Here is a 17,894-nt window from a genome sequence, read left to right on the forward strand (position 1 = left end):
TGAGCAAAAACTTATAGCTAAGTTCCGCACGCATGAATGCGGACTCAACCGGGATCTGGGATTCATGACGCATTACATTCGGCCCCCACCAACAAGCCTGGACTTGCAGAGGCCTACCGACTGAACTGGCTTGGGACAATTCACACCTCTTTAACCTGGAGTTACCTCTCTCTCTGCATCTTTGATGATTTGATTGCCTGCAGGTGCTCGCATTCCGGGGCATCTCTGACTGTGTCTATATTAACATTTCTGGAACAAGCCTTTCCATTCACCTGAAGAAGGAGCCGTGCTCCGAAAGCTCGTGTTTGAAACAAACCTGTTGGACTTTAACCTGGTGTTGTAAGACTTCTTACTTGACTGAAAATGGCCTGGCACACATTACTTACATCTCCCCAACAGAGGGCAGGAGAGAGGACAGTATCGCCGTTCGGGGTTGAAAATACTATCGTCAACCAGTTTTCTGACACCCTCGCCACCACTGACCAGTTTCACCTGAACCAGAAGGAGGATAGGCCCGCAGTCCATAAAAAAGGCTAATTAACATGGTTAACAAGTTTATTGAGGGCTCATGAGGTGGCGATTAAGACTTCCACAGGAGTGCACAAGCTGCATAGCTGTCATAGCTGACCCGGGAATTAGTTGGTCCCTATAAAACAGGGGAGGGCAAACTTTTCCGTGCAAGGGCCACATTCAGAAATTCACAATTTTAAAGGGCCGCATAGTATATTAAGTAAAATAATTACTTCACCCGGTTATGATTCTGGGCGCCTCATATAGAACATAGAACAGTACAGCACAGAACAGGCCCTTCGGCCCTCGACATTGTGCCGAGCAATGATCACCCTACTCAAGTCAACGTATCCACCCTATACCAGTAAGTAACCCAACAGCCCCCCCATTAACCTTAAAAAAAATAATTAAAAATTTAAAAAAAAAATAAAAATTTTTTTTAATGTTTTTTTTAATGACTTGGTGGGCCGCATAAAGACCTTTGGCGGGCCGCATGCGGCCCGTGGGCCATAGTTTGCCCACCCCTGCTATAAAAGGTCAATGGCACAAAAGGGATCTTACCCACTGTAAGATAGGTGCCATTGGCACAGCACAGGTGGTTGGGAGAGTGGGCAGTTAGCTGTACTGGGGTCATCATCCTCATGGCATCATGAAAGCAAGGCTAATATATACGATTGAGGGGGCTAATTGAGCACAAGGAAGGTAGCAACCGGCAATGGCAGAACAACACTCAGATTAAAGGTCCAGTGGCAGGAAGGGCATGAGGAGGGCAGGTGAAAAGGACAAGGGGCAGGAGTGACATGCCTTCAGCATAGGACCCAGCTCAGAAGACAGAGCTACTGGAAATGAGCAAGAATTAGTGTTCTAGGTGACTGCGACTCTCCTAGCAGTTGGTCACAGACACATATGCTCTTATTGCTGAAAACCGCATACCTCATCGAACTAGTCACTCTGCCCTTCCAGTAGTTGTCAAAGTCAGGGTGGCCTTGAACCTCTTCACTTCTGGCTCCTTCCAAGGATCAGCCATGGACCATGGTGGCATCATGCATGCTGTCTCTCACAGCTCACTTTACCATCGTTGGACAATACATCCAATTCCAGATAGATGGGGTGTCATAGGTCCACAGGTTTTGCCGCCATCACTGGATTGCGACAGGAGCAGGGCATCATCGTAACCATCAAAGCATCCAGGAACTGGCCAATAAGGTTCATCTACAGAAAGTGGTTCCACTCCCTCAATATTCGACTGGTTTGTGACCACAACAAGAGCTTCCTCCACATGTGCACTCCTTTTCTGGCAGCTGCTGTGACTCCTTCATCCTCCAACTGTCCATCCCCCACACTATGTAGTTGGATTCTAGGGAATAAGAGATAACCCTTGAGAGTCTCAGATGGAGGTGCAGAGTTGATACAGCCAGAGGCCACCTGCTCACTAGTACAACTGTTGAGCAGGCCTTAGGCTCTCTGAAGATCCTGTGCCTGGATTGGTTAGGTGCCCTACAACACACTCCTGTTCTTTGTGGTGGTTTGCTGTGCTCTCCATGTCATGGCCTCCAGAGACATATGAACCTTGAGGCCCTGGATAGAAACAGTTCATTGGGGTAAGAGTAGGAGCAGGATACGGAAGCTGAGGATGGACTGGGAAGCGGAGGAGAGGATGTAGACCCCTGAGGAGCCCTGACTGTGCCTGGTGACGGCCTGAGATGGGACAAGACTTGAGAGTCTCATCAGAATGCCTTAAATGTCAAGAATCATCTGATTCCGAAAGATTTCAACCAAGCCCGTCCAACCCAGCATAAACAGTATGGTATGGCAGGGTCCTTTTCAGAGTGGCAGGCAATGACTAGTGGAATACAGCAGGGTTCAGTACTGGGATCCCAGCGGTTCACAATATACATTAATAATTTGGACAAAGGAATTGCATGCAATATCTCCAAATTTGCAGGCGACACAAAGCTGGATGGCAGTGTGTGCTGTGAGAAGGATGTAAAGAGGTTGCAGGGTAACTTGGACAGGTTGGCTGAGTGGGCAAATGTTTGGCAAATGCAATATAATGTGGATAAATGTGAGGTTAACCACTTTGATGGAAAAAAACAGCAAGGCAGATTATTATCTGAACAGTTTAGGAAAACGGGAAGTGCAACGAGACCTGGGTGTCATGGTGGAACAGTCGCTGAAGTTTGGAATGCAGGTACACCAGACCGTGAGGAAAGCTAATGGCATTCTTGCCTTCTTGGCAAGAGGGTTTGAGTATAGAGTAGGGATGTCTTGCTGCAGTTATACAGGGCCTTGATGAGGCTATACCTTGAATATTGTGTGCCTGAGTATTGGTCTCCTAGTTTGAGGAAGGACATTCCTGCTATTGAGGGGGTCCAGCGAAGGTTCACCAGACTAATTCCCGGGATGACAGGACTGACATATAAAGAAAGACCGGATCATCTGGGCTTGTACTCACTGGAGTTTAGAAGAATGAGAGGGGATCTCATAGAAACAAATAAAATTCTGATGGGACTGGACAGGCTGGATGCGAGAAGAATGTTCCCGATGTTGGGGATGTCCAGAACTAGGGGTCACAGCCTAAAAATAAGGGGTAAGCCAAGGACTGAGAAGAAGAACTTCTCTCAGAGAGTTGTGAACTTGTGGAATTCTCTACCACAGAAAGCTGTTGAGGCCACTTCATTGGATATATTCAAGAGGGAGCTGGACGTGGCCCTTGTGGCTAAAGGGATCAAGAGGTATGGAGAGAAAGTGGGAGTGGGATACTGAATTTGCATGATCAGCCATGATCATATTGAATGGTGGTGCAGGCTCGAAGGGCTGAATGGCCTACTGCTTCTATTTTCTATGTTTCCTATTTTCTGCGTATCTATGGAACTCACTCTGAGGTAATTCTGCTCACACTTCCATTGATGATGCAGTCTGGAGTATGTCAATTCTTACCACCAATGAATTATGCATATCTGCCAGGGCTTTTATCTTCACTGCTGAGGAACCCTTGATCACATTCACAACCCCTATTTATTTTCTTGTCCAATCATTAAATAAAATGAGTATCACATGTCTGGCTTCAAGTATCAGTCTGGGGGTTCTCTCAGGCATTACGAGTCAGTTTCTCTTGCAAGGACAAAAGACAGTGAAATGTGTTACTGTTATCATTTGTGTTCAATGCCAGCAGCTCCTATTAGAACCCGCATGGATCAGTGTTACATAGAAACATACATAGAAAATAGAAGCAGGATGCCATTCGGCCCTTCCAGCCTGCTCCGTTATGATCATGGCTGATCATCAAATTCAATACCCTGATCCTGCCTTTCCCCCATATCCCTTGATCCCTTTAGCCCCAAGAGCTATATCTAATGCCTTCTTGAAATTACACAACATTTTGGCCCCAACTACTTTCTGTGGTAGTGAATTCCACAGATTCACCACTCTGGGTGGAGAGGTTTCTCCTCACCTCAGTCCGAAAAGGTTCATCCCTTATCTTCAAACTATGACCCCTAGATCTGGACTCCCTCCACCATCAGGAACATTCTTTCTGAATCTACCCTGTCTAATCCTGCTCAGATTTTGTAAGTTTCTATGAGATCTCCTGTCCCTCTTCTAAACTCATTTGAATATAATCCTAACCGCGATTTAGTCTCTCCTCATAAGACAGTCCTGCCATCCCAGGAATCAACCTCATAAACCTTTGCTGTACTCCCTCCATAGCAAGAACATCTTTCCTCAGAAGAGGATATCAAAACTGCACACAATACTCCAGGTGTGGCTTCACCAATGCACTATTCAATTACATTAAACCATCCCATATTCCTATGCTCACATGCTCTCGCTATGAAGGCCAACATACCATTTGCGTTCTTTACTGCCTGCTGTACCTGCGTGCTTACTTTCAGTGACTGATCCATGAGGATACCAAAGTCTCATTTATTATTTTTCAAATAATAATCTGCCTTCCTATGTTTGCAAGCAAACAAGCTCACATTCATCCACATCATACGGCCACTCACTCAGCCTGTCCAAATCCCACTGAAGCATCTTTGCATCCTCCTGACAGCTCACCGTCCCACCCAACTTTGTATCATCTGAAAATTTGTGGATAATACATTAATTTCCCTTGTCCAAATCATTAATATATAATGTGAACAGTTGGAGTCCGAGCACAGATTCCTGCGGAACCCCACTAGTCACTGCCCACCAATCAGAAAAAGACCCTTTTATTCCAAGGTTTTGCTTCCTGTGAGCTAACCAGCTTTCTATCCATCTCAAGACATTACCCGCAACTTTACACATTAGTCTGTTATGGGAGGCCTTGTCGAAAGCCTTCTGAAAGTCTACATAAACCACATCCACCAGTTCTCCCTAGTCAATTCTACGAGATACATCTTCAAAGAATTCTGGTAGCTTTGTCAAGCATGATTTTCCTTTTGTAATCCATGCTGACTTTGTCTGATTATACCACTGCTTTCCAAATGCTGTGCTGTGAAATCCTTGATAATGGACTCTAGCAACTTCCATACTATCAACGTTAGGCTCACTGGTCTATAGCTCCCTGTTTTCTCTCTACTTCCCTTTTTGAATAGTGAGGTTATATTGGCTACTCTCAAATCTGTAGGAGCCATTCGAGAGTCCAAAGAATTTTGGAAAATTACCACCAATGGATCTACTATTCCTAGGGCTAATTCCTTAAATACTCTGGGATGAAGATTATCAGGCCCTGGGGATTTGTCTGCCTTCAATCTCATTCATTTCCCCAAAACAATTTCTTTACTAATACTAATTTCCTTCAGCTCCTCACTAAAACTTGTGCTTCTCAAAACTTCCGGTACACTATTCTTGTCTTCCTTTGCGAAGTATGAACTTAGTTCTTCAGCCAGTTCCCTGTTATGAACTCCCCCTTTTCTGACTGTAAGTGGCCTACATTAGTTTTATCGATCTTTTTCTCTTTACATACTTATAGAAACTTTTACAGTCATTTTTTATGTTCCCCACTAGCTTAATTTCAAATTGTATTTTGCCTTTCTTAATCGATCCCTTGGTCCACCTTTGCTGAATTTTAAACTGTTCTCAACCCTCAGGTCTATTGCTTTTTCTTGCTAATTGTATGCCTCTCCTTTGAATCTAATATTATCTCTAATTTCCCCTGTAAGCCAAATTTTGGCCACAGTTCCCTTTCTACTTTTGCACCAAATAGGAATAAACAACGTTTGGAGTGCACCGATTCGTTCCAAGAATGGTTGCCATTGCCTGTCCACTGTCCTTCCTTTCAGCAATGTATCCCAGTGTGTCATCGCCAACTCATGCCTCATATCATCAGAGTTACCTTTATTGAGGTTCAGGACTCGGGTCTCAGAATCAACTACCTCACTATCCACTTTGATAAAGAATTCTACCATATTAAAGTCACTCATCCCCAAGGGTTCTCTCACAACTAGATTACCAATTAATCCTTTCTCATTGCACAATACCGTTCCAAGATGGCGTGTTCCCTTGTTGGTTCCTCAACATATTGCTCCAGAAAACCATCCCGCATACACTCCAGAAATTCCTCCTCTATTGCACTGTGACTAATTTGACTTACCCAATCTATATGCAGATTAAAGCCACCCATAATCACAGATGTTCCTTTATCACATGCACCTCTAATTCCCTGTCTATCACTATTTCCTGTCTATCGCTATTTCCAACATTATCACTGCAGTTTGCTGGTCTGTATACCACCCCTATGAATGTTTTTTGCCCCTTGATGTTTCTTAATTTGACCCAGACAGATTCCATATCATCTGTTCTAATATCTTTTCTCAATATTGTATCAATATTTTCTTTAATCAATAATGCAATCCACCACCTTTTCCTTTCTATCTATCCTTCCGAAAACTGAATAGCCCTCAATGTTTAGTCCCCATCCTTGGTCACCTTGGAGCCATTCTCCCTAATCCTAACTATATCATTTCCCTTTACATCTATCTACGCAACTAATTCATCCATTTTATTTTGAATACTCCACATGTTCAGGTACAAAACCTTAAGGCTAGTCCTTTTCACATCCCTTTTCCCATCCCTACTATTTTTTACAGGGTTTTTATTGATACAGGCTCTTGATTTCTCTGTCTATCACTTTTCTTATTCTCCTTGCTGTCTTTTTCTCTTGTTCTTGATTTCCCCTGCTCCAATTCCTTACATAGAATCTCATCCCCTGCAATATTAGTTTAAACCCTCCCCAACCGCTCTGGCAAGTATCCACCCCCCCCCCCCCCCCCCACCCCCCCCACCCCCCCCCCCACCCCAAAGGGCATCAGTCCCGGTCCTGCTCAGGCGTGCCCCTTTCAGTTTGTGCAAGTCCCACCGTCCCCAGAACCGGTCCCAATGTCCCAGGAATCTGAAACTCACCTTCTCACACCATTTCTTCAGCCACTTATTCATCCAATACATCCTCCTATTTCTGACTTGCACATGGCACTGGTAATAATCCTGAGATCACTGCCTTCGAGGTCCGACTTCTCATCTTTCTTCCCAACTCCCTGTAATCTGCTTTCAGGATCTCATCTCTTTTATTACCTATGTCATTGGTACAGATGTGTACCACGACCACTAGCTGTTTATCCTCCACCTCCAGAATGTCCTATAACCTCTCCGAGACATTCTTGAACCGAGCACCAGGGAGGCAACATACCATCCTGGATTTTCAGTTGCAGCCACAGAAATGCCTATCTATTTTCCTTACAATCAAACCCCCTGTAACTATTGCATTCCCACACATTTTACTCCTCCCCATTGCAGTAGAACCAACCATGGTGCAACGCATATGAGTGTTGCTGCTTTCCCCGAGAGGTCATTCCCCTCAACAGCGGTGTATCTGTTGTGCAGGGAAATGGCCACAGGAGATTCCTGCACTGCCTGCCTAGCTCTCTTGTTCTACCTCATGATCGCCCATTCTCTTCCTGACTCTGGACTCTTGAGCCTGCGGTAAGACCGACTCTCTGTACGTGATATCCACAACATTCTCCGCTTCACGGATGTTCCACAGTGTCCCAGTCGCCTCTCTAGCTCTGAAACACGGGGTTCCAGGAGCTGTAGCTGGAGGCACATCCTGCACACATGCTGGCCCTGGGCACTGGAAATGTTCCTGGCTTCCCACATGGTGCAAGAGGAGTAAACCAAAGCTTTTAGTTCTCCTGCCATGACTTACCCTTTTAAATTAAAGTTTTGGAAGGTGCCTGAAGTTAGATTAGATCCAATTCTCTATGGCCCTTCTTTCCTTGTCCTTGTTACTTGCAATTATAGCCCTTACAGATTATAAACCACAAAATTAATTTCAAACTATAAGTGATGAAATTTGAAAAGACTTACCAACCTTATCCACTTATTACCAATCAGCTCTCTCCCTTATAGCCTCCGCTGCAGCAGGGCAAGACCCCTCTCTGAAGATTTAAAAGTTAGAAAGTACAAAGAAAAAGCAAAAAGCACCTCTTCCCGCTCGCCGCCAAATTCCCAAGTTTAAAACTCATTCAGTCTGTTGCTACTCCGGATGTGGCGTCTCCCTCTGCTCGTGCGCAAAGCTCACTATGATTGCACTTTGAAGCTCTTTACTTAAATAGAGCTGAGATTGTCTGAGATGACTCACACACCAGCAGCACTTTGTACCTGAGCCATTTGGAAGGGTCAGTAAGTGCCCTGAGCACACACTCCTCCCATGTTCAGGAGCAGCATGTGTCCTGAGGCTCCTCAGCTGGTGTGTCTGCTGGAGGATGAATCCATAGAAGCCTATCCTGAGGTGTTGGGATTAAAACTCCCTTTTCCGGAATGTGTCAGGTCATTGAACCTGTTTCTACTCTGGATCCAACTTCTTTGAATCATACCCTGCTGGATGTGGCAGCGATGTCCATCCGTGTCTGCTTTGTCTGACTAGCTCCCTCCTACCATCCTCCAGGAAGAGGGTTTCCTTTCATATCCTTGCGGCTCTCCAGCAACACCTCCAGGTCTGCATCAGAGAATCAGGGCGGCAGTGCTCTCTGCTCTCGTGAGTCAGGGTGGATTTCAGATCTGTGTTCTGTCAATCTGCAGTAAAAGCACATACATGCCAGCTTTACAATGGTCATAAAAAGCTGAATAGTCAGCAAGTCGGGCAACATCTGTTGAGAGAAACAGAGTTAATGTTTCAGGTCGATGATGAACCTTCATCAGAACTGAGGAAAGATAGAAATATATTAGGTTTTGAGCAAGGGGTAAGGGGGAGGAAGAGCAAAAGGGAAAGGCTGTGTTAGGGGGGAGAGATTAAATGGCAAAGGGTTTTGTGGGAATGGGTAACGTAAAGAAACAAAAGACGTGTACATATGTGGTGGGAATGACGATAGGCACCACGGTCTGAATGCAAAGTGAATGAGTAAAGAAAGAAATGAGAAAAACGTATGGGGCAGGATTTTACAGCCTCTGGTTGGCAATGCTTTCAGGGCGGGGAGGGGGGAGGGGGGGTTGGGCTATGACATATCACCACCTTCCTTCTTTTTAAAAATAAATTTAGACTACCCAAGCGCTGCGGACTTCGGTTCGATTCTGGCCTTGGGTGCCTCTCTGTGAGGAGTTTGCACATTCTTCCCATGTTTACAAGGGTTTCCTCCAGGTGCTCCAGTTTCCTCCCACAGTCCAAAGATGTGCTGGTTATGTGGATTGACCATGCTTAATTGCCCTTAGTGTCCAAAGATGCGGAATAATGCGGGTACGGGCTAAATGGCTGCCTTCTGCATTGTAGGCATTCTATGATAAAAGCAAATTACTGCGGATGCTGGAATCTGAAACGAAAGGGACAATGCTGGAAAATCTCAGCAAGTCTGGCAGCATCTGTAGGGAGAGAAAAGAGCTAACGTTTCGAGTCCGATGACTCTTTGCCAAAGCTAACAGACAGAGTGGGAAATATTTATGCTGTGGAGTGAGAATGAAAGATGAGTCATAGCCACAGAAACCCAGGGAAACCAGGTGCTAATGGCCACAGATACCAAGGGCAAAGAGTGCTAATGGCAGTCCCCAGAGAGATCAAAAGATGTGAAAGGTCAAACGGCAGGGAAACTAACATCAGAGGATGAACTGTAGGTGTGGGGGGAGGGGAAGGGGGAAGCGCACCTTTCTCCTCTTTGCTTATATGCTGATGACTTGTTATTATATGTGTCAGAACCGAGTATGCCAATAGGGGGAATACTGGAGCTGCTTCGGGTGTTTGTGTCTTTCTCAGGGTACAAATTAAATCTAGACAAGAGTGAATATTTTGTGGTGTCTCGGCCAGGGGTGGGGGGCTGCCATTCCGTACGCCAGGGACTCACTTTAGATACCTGGGTGTGCAGCAAATGTGGAGAAGGTGCGGAGCTGGGTCAGAGGGGTTGACTCCCAATGGGTCAGAATGGAGGAGAGTTTGTTTAGGGGGGTCGGGATTGAAGGTGCTAGCGACAGCGCCTCTCCCAACGGCCCCGGGGAGATACTCAGGGAGTCCGGTAGTCATAGCTTTGTTGAGAATTTGGAGGTAGTTTCGACAGCACTTCGGGTTGGGGGCAGGATCAAGGGAAATGCCGCTTTGGGGGAAACCATAGATTTGAGCCAGGGAAGTGGGACGGGGGAAACCATAGATTTGAGCCAGGGAAGTGGGACGGAAATTTTTGGAGATGGGAGGAGAAAGGAATTAGGACACTAAAAGATTTGTTTCTTGGGGGTCGGTTTGCGGGCTTGAAGGAGCTGGGAGCGAAGTACGGGCTGGAGCAGGGGGAAATATTTAGATACATGCAGGTTTGAGATTTTGCCAGAAAGGAGATACAGAGCTTCCCAGTAGAGCCGCTTCCACATTGCTGGAGGAGGTGCTGACGACAGGGAGACTGAGTATTGGGCTATTTTGGAGGAGGAGAAGGCGCCGCTAGAAGGGATCAAGGCAAAGTGGGAAGAAGAGTTGGGAGAGGGTATGGAAGAGGGGTTCTGGTGTGAGGTGCTACAGAGGGTGAACACCTCCACCTCGAGTACGAGGTTGGGGCTGATACAGGGCAAGGATGAGCCAGCTCTTTGAGGGGGTTGAAGATGTGTGTGAACGTTGTGGGGGGTGGACGGCACTAATCACGTTCATATGTTTTGGGCCTGTCCAAAACTGGAGGATTACTGGAAGGAGGAGTTTCGGGTAATCTCTAAAGTGGTGCATGTGAAACTGGACCCGAGCCCTCGGGAGGCCATACTCGCGGTGTCGGACCAGCCGGGGTTGGAAACGGGCGCGGAGGCAGATGTTGTAGTCTTCACCTCGTTGATTGCCCGAAGGCAGATCCTGTTAGTATGGAGATCAACCTCTCCACCCTGTGCCCTGGCGTGGCAGGGGGACCTGCTGGAATTCTTGATGCTTGAAAAGGTCAAATTTGAACTGAGGGGAAGGCTGGAGGCGTTCTACAATTCATGGGCGTTATTCATTATTCACTTTCGAGAATTGGATCACATTGAACATTAGGGGGGTGCTGGGAAGGTTGGGGGGAGAGGGACTGTATGTATTAATGGTGACTATGGGTGATTCCTGATTCCTTTTTGTCATTTGTTGATGTTAACATGCGGGCTAATGTTTGAGGGTTTGGTGGGAGGATGGGATCGTTGTTGTTGATATGGAGATTGACATATTTGTTACTGATTATTGTTTATTGTTGGTGGGTGTAAATTTGGGAGAAAATGTGAAAAAGGAGAATAAAAAATACTTAAAATAAAAATAATGGTTACAGGTCAGTTGAACTTCTAAGCTGTGGCCCATAACAAACCCAAGACTTTATATGCTTTGCTAACTACTCTCTCCATTTCCTGCTGACTTCAAAGACCTGCGCACATGAAACCCCACCACTTCCTCTCCCCCCCTCCCCCCCAGTTCTCTCTGCCCCTCCTGCACATCCTTTAGAACTGCGTCATTAAGAATATATTACTTCTCCCTATCCTTCTGCCAAAATTCCCCAAAGCACACTTGTTTGTATTCAATTTTATCTGCCACTTGTTGGCTGATTCTGTTCACCTGTCTATATCTATATCATTTCATTCTCACTATTTATCACACCTCCATGTTTGGTGTCTTCTGTGAATTCTGAAATTTCTCTTTGTATTCCAATATCCAAGCTTTAGATATATATATATATATTTATATATATCAAAAAGGTAGGGTATATCAAAAAAGTAGGTGTCTGATCTATATGTATATCAAACAAGTAGGAACATTATTGTCTACCATTCTGAAGTCTCAAACATAACTAATTACATTGACTCAATTTTTTTCTGTCCTTGAGCCAATTGTTTATGCAATCTCACGCTGATCCTCCTGTTTCCATGAGTCACCCTTTTATTAATCAGCCTTTTATATGACACTTTTTTCAACTGTTTTTTTTAATCCAGAAAGAGAACATCCGTTGGATTCCCTTCATCAACCTTGTGTTACTTCATCCAAAAATTGAATTAGATTAATCAAACAAACAAGCTATGTCTTTTATAAATCTGAGCTGGCTATGCTTAATTAACTCAAACCTCTCCAGGCACCTGTTAATTATTTCCCTGATTATTATTTTTAAAGCCTTACCCAGCACGGATGCTAAACTGACCAGCCAGCTGTTGTTAGGAATATCTGAAGTAGTTCAGAGACTTTAAGACCTTGGAATGGGATGATTGTCTCATGAGAAAAGGTTGGGCAGGCTAGGCATGTATTTGCTGGTGTTTGCAGATTCATAGCATTTTCAGTGCAGAAGGATGCCATTCAGCCCATTGAGTCTGCACCGGCCCTTGGAAAGGGTACTCTACTTATGCCCACGACTCCACCCTATCTCCGTAACCCCACCCAACTTTTTGGACACTTAAGGAGCAATTTAGCATAGCCAGTCTACCTAACCTGCACATCTTTGGATTGTGGGAGGAAACCGGAGCATCCAAAGGAAATCCATGCAGACACTGAAGAAAGTGCAAACTCCACACAGTCACCCGAGGCTGGAATTGTACCCAGGTACCTGGAGCTGTGGGGCAGCAGTGTTAACCACTGTGCCACCCGTTTAGAACAGTAAGAGGTGACTTGATTGAAACATATAAGATTCTGCGGGGCCTTGCTTGACAGGGTGGATGCAGAGGGGATGTCCCCTCTTGAGGGAGAATCTCGAGATAGGGGTCATTGTTTTAAAATAAGGGGTTGCCCATTTAAAATGGAGATGAGGTTAAATGTTTTCTCTCACAGGTTCATGAGTCTCTGGAGCTGCCTGAAAAGGCAGTGGAAGCAGAGTCCTTGAATGTCTTTAAGGCAGAGGTGGATAAATTCTTTTAAAAAAATGTTTTTCATAGAGTTTTTCTTTTATACACAACAAAAATAGAAATACACAAGTCTGTACAAATCTAATACAGTTAACAAAATCCCCGCTTTGGAGATAGTCTCCAACACCCCACCCTTCCTTGTTCTCCCCAACCCCCCTCCCCTTTTTATTAACAGCATGTTTTCTTTATTGGCTTTTATTGTCTTACATAGTAGGATTGTATAGCGACACGCATATTACATCCTGGTGTGTTATTCCTCTTCGGCAACAGGTGCTTACAAACCTTCGGTCTACCCCCCCGCCCCCACGTAGAGTGTGGTCGGCCTATGTGCCTCTTTATTTTCTCCCCCCCCCCCTCCCTTTCCATTGCAGTTTGAGGGCTCTCCATGGCCCCCCTCTCTCATTTGCTCTATTAGCTGTTGGCTACAAACAGGTCCTGGAACAGGTTGGTGAATGGCCTCTATGTCTTGTGGAAGCCCTCTTCCAACCCCCGGATGGTGAATTTGATTTTCTCCAGTTGGAGAAATTCTGATACGTTGGACGGCCAGTCCTCAGCTTTGGGTGGTACTGCTGATCACCAGCTGAGCAGGATTCTTTGGCGGGTGATTTGGGAGGCAAAGGCATCAGCCCCCCTCCCCATAAAAAGTTCTGGCCGGTCTGATACCCTAAACACTGCCACTTTTGGGAATGGTTACACCCTCACCCCCACAACCCTGGACATTTCCTCGAAGAAGGTTGTCCATAACCCGACAAATCTGGGGCATGTCTAGAAAATGTAGGTGTGGTTGGCTGGTCCTCCCTGACACTGTTTGCATTTGTCCTCCACCCCCGGGAAGAACATGCTCATTCAGGTTCTGGTTAAGTGTGCTCTGTGCACCACTTTCAGCTACATTAGGCTTAGCCTTGAATATGTGGAGGTAGAGTTGGCCCTGTTCAGTGCTTCGCTCCTATCCCAATCCCTAGCTCTTCCTCCCATTTTTCTCTAGTCTCGTCCAGTGGGGAGCATGTCTTTCCCAACAGTTGCCCGTACAGATCTCTGCTGTTTCACTCCCCTCCCTCCCCCCAAGTCGCTCACGTCCAACAGTTCTTCTGGTAGTGCTTGTCTCGGCACCCGTGGGTATGTCCTTGTTTCCCGATGGAGGAAGTGTTTGACTTCCATGAGTTGTAACTCACTTCCCCATGTCAGTTGAAGCCTCTTCGTCAGTTCTTCTAGCATTGTAATGTCCGTGTAGAAGTCACTGACTGTCAGTGTTCCCCCCGTCCTGTCTCCACCTTTTTAAGGTGGAATCCATTTTGGCTAGCGCGAACCTGTGATTGTCGCAGATGGGGACCAAAGTGGACATTTTAGTCAGACTGGAGTGTTGTCTTAATTGGTTCCATGTCTAGAGCGTGGTTGCCACCACTGGACGTGTTGAGTCTTGGCCGGTAGGGATGGTAGCACTGCTGTGGCCAGGAGGGACATCCCTGTGCAGGAATTCTCCTCCATTTTTACCCATTCTCCTTCGGGTACCTTTACCCATCCCCTCTCTCTTTCTGCTGTTGTTGCTCAGTGGCGGTATTGCAGACTGGGATGGCCAGGCCCTCCATGCCTCTCGTTCTTTGTGGGACATTTTGGGGGATCCTTGGGTTCTCCCCCCCCCCCCCCCCCCCCCTCCCCCCTTCCCTCACCCGCCTCCGCCACACACAAACACCAGAATCATTTTTCTACTGTGTTAAAGAAGGCCTTGGGGATATAGATCGGTATGGATCTTAACAGGGTGAGGATCCTGGGCAGTACGTTCAACTTGGATGGTCTGCACCCTTCCCGCCAGGGAGAGCGGGAGTGTGTGCCACTTTTTAACTTCCTCCAGATTCCATTTGTGGATCCGTGTCCAGTTGAGGGCAATTTGGATCCCCATATTTTTGGGCTTGTTTAAATGGCAGTTCTTCCAGCTCTTCCCCTCCCCCTTGCAGGTTGACCAGGAAGATTTCACTTTTGCTCAGGTTGAGTTTGCCTATAAAGGTTCCAAACTCTTTCAAGAGTGCCATGATCCCTTCCATGCTGCTTTGTGGGTCAGAGATGTAGAGGAGCGGGTCTTCCACATAGAGTAGAACTCTGTGCTCTCTGTCTCCTCTCCGGGTCCCCTTCCAGTTTTTCACCACTCTGAGTGCGATCACCAGGGCAAATAGCAGCGGAGAAAACGGGCATCCCTGCCTAGTGCCCCTGTGCAGTTGGAAGTACTTAGAGCTGGTGGTGTTGGTCCACATGCTCACCATGGGAGGCTATAGAGGCTTCACCCGTACTGTGAACATTTGCTCCAAGTCCAAACCGTTCCAGCACCTCTATGAAATATTTCCACTCAACTCTGCCGAAGGCCTTTTCTGTGTCCAGGGAGATGATCACCTCTGGTGTTCTCTCCTCGGATGGGGCCATTATCAAGTTTAGCAGCCGCCTGATATTCAAAGTTAGCTGCCTACCCTTAAAGCTCGTCTGGTCCTCTGCCACCACCTGTGGCACACAGTTCTCCAGTCGCCTGGCTAGGATTGTGGCCAGTATTTTTGAGTCCACATTCAGCAGCGAGTTGGGTCTGTCGGACCTGCATTCTGTTGGCACTTTGTCTTTTTTTGAGTATCAGTGAGATAGAGGCTTATGCTAACGTAGGCGGCAAGGTGCCCCTTGCCAGCCAGTCTGTGAACATCTCCCACATGTGCAAGGCCAGTGCTGTTGCGAACTCTTTGTAGAAGTCTGCCAGGAATCCGTCTGGTCCCGGCCCCTTCACCGCATGATGCCCTCCATGGCTTCTCCCAGTTCTAATGGTGCTTCCAGCCTCCTCTTGAAAGGAAATGAAATGAAAATCTCTTATTGTCACAAGTAGGCTTTACATGAAGTTACTGTGAAAAGCCCCTAGTCGCTACATTCCGGCACCTGTTCGGGAAGGTTGGTACGGGAATTGAAGCCGTGCTGCTGGCCTGCTCTACAAGCCAGCTATTTAGCCCACTCTGCTAAACCAGTCCCTTTCTGTCCTCCCCACGACTGACATGTCCAAACCATTGAGGGACTTCTCCCCTGGGTGTGTGAACCTCCATGCGTCCACTGCCCCATAAATGTGCTGAGTTTGTTTGCTCTGCTGGAGGTCTTCTGTTTTGGGGTTCAACCTGTCTGTCCGTGGGTCCTCAATACAGTCCCCTCCCATGATGTGTCTGTGCGTGTCTATGCCAGGGATTTCTGCCATGGTCTTTATGAACTCAAGTGGCATCCCAATTGGGTGCATGCACATTAACCAAGACCACAATGGGCAGCACAGTGGATTGGCCCTGCTGCCTCGTGGCGTGAGGTCCCAGGTTTGATCCCGGCTCTGGGTTACTGTCCGTGTGGAGTTTGCACATTCTCCCCATGTTTGTGTGGGTTTCGCCCCTACACCCCAAAGTTGTGCAGTCTAGGCGGATTGGCTATGCCTTAATTGGAAAAAATTAATTGGGTACTCTAAATTTATTTAAAAAAACAAGACCCCTAGGTCCATAATCATCCCCGTCGCGGTAAATGCAGTCCTTTCCTAAGCCGTATTGCTCACCTCTAGCTCTTGTCCCATAGCAAAAATAGGAGGTCTGTCCCACCCAGGTCTTTCTTCCCACAGTCGGTCCTTCTGCCTCAGCTGCATCTCTTGGAGGAAGACAATGTCGCCATCTTGTTCCCGGTCCCATGTGTGATCTGCTGTAGCAAGCCTGGAGCCCTTCCCCTGCCCCTTTTTCCTCCTATGGTTCTGTTCTCCCCCCCACCACTTGTACCCCCTCGTGGTGTTTACCCTCACATCGCTAGGAATTCTCTCCTCTACGGGGGATGCGCCTCATCCCACCCTTCACTCGCACTTCCTGGCATTAGCTTTCCCGCTAGTGTGGTGCCCGTCCCAGAGGTCAGTCTGATCCTATCCTTCGCCCGCTGTTTTTCTTTCCTCTCCTCCCTTTATCCTGTGCTCCGCTGCCCTCACCCCCTCCTTTGTGCCTTCGCTTTTGGATTCAGAATGAGGTGGTATAGTCCCACGCAAAATGTTTTTCAGTTCCTCAGTGTGAGTTTCACCTGTTTTTACTTTCCCAGCCTGTTCTTTTGGATGAGCTCATCAGCTTCTGCAGGGGCTGTAAAATAGCACTCGCTGCCCTGGAAGGTTTCCCACAGCTTGGCTGGGTGGAGCATCCCAAATTTCACCCCACTCCTGAACATAGCCACCTTCACTCTTACTTAATTCAGCCTGGCGCTTGGCCAGGTCTGCCCCAATGTCTATTTTTTAAAATTTAGAGGACCCAATTCATTTTTTTCCAATTAAGGGGCAATTTAGCATGTTCAATCCAGCTAGCCTGCACATCTTTGGGTTGTGGGGCAAAATTCACGCAAACATAGGAGTGAATGTGCAAACTCCACTCGGACAGTGACCCAGAGTCGAACCTGGGACCTCGGTGCTGTGAAGCTGCAGGGCTAATCCACTGTGCCACCATGTCACCCCTGCCCCAATATCTTGATAAAATGCAATCTGTCCCTCCCAGATGCAGTTTCTTGTCTGCCTAGCCATCTCAGGATTCCCTCCTAGCCTTGGTAGCAATGCATCTACACGATAATTGCCCTTGGCTTTTCCCTAGGTCTTGGTTTTGGCCGGAGTGACCTGAAGGCGAGGTCCATCTCATGAGGTTCTGGCACCTTGACCAGCTCTCTTGGTCCTCGGCCTTCCTTCGGCCACCATCAACCTGGTTATTTCTGCCTCGAGGGCAATGAGCTGGGCACTTTGGGTGTGTTGACTGCCATTGGGAAAATGGAGAACTTAAAGACATTGGATTTCCAGGCCTTGGCCTGATTTTATACACCCGCATGCCCAAAGCCTCTGACCCTATTGCAAAAGGCTAGAGAATTCCATTCTAATCTTCCCCAGTGTTCTGTTGAAGCCATCCCAGAAACCATCTACCAATAAAGTTAAAAAAAAAAAAAAAAAAATCACATTATTAGTCCATTGCTGGAGAAACTAATTTCTTCATTCTGGTAGTTACCAGAAAAAAAAACTTTCATGAATGCCCCCATAATGTACAGAATTAAAAATTGATCGACAACCTGGGTTTGCTATACAGGATTTGTACTCGACATGA

Source organism: Scyliorhinus canicula, chromosome 5 (assembly GCF_902713615.1).
Source record: "Scyliorhinus canicula chromosome 5, sScyCan1.1, whole genome shotgun sequence".
NCBI lineage: Eukaryota > Metazoa > Chordata > Chondrichthyes > Carcharhiniformes > Scyliorhinidae > Scyliorhinus > Scyliorhinus canicula.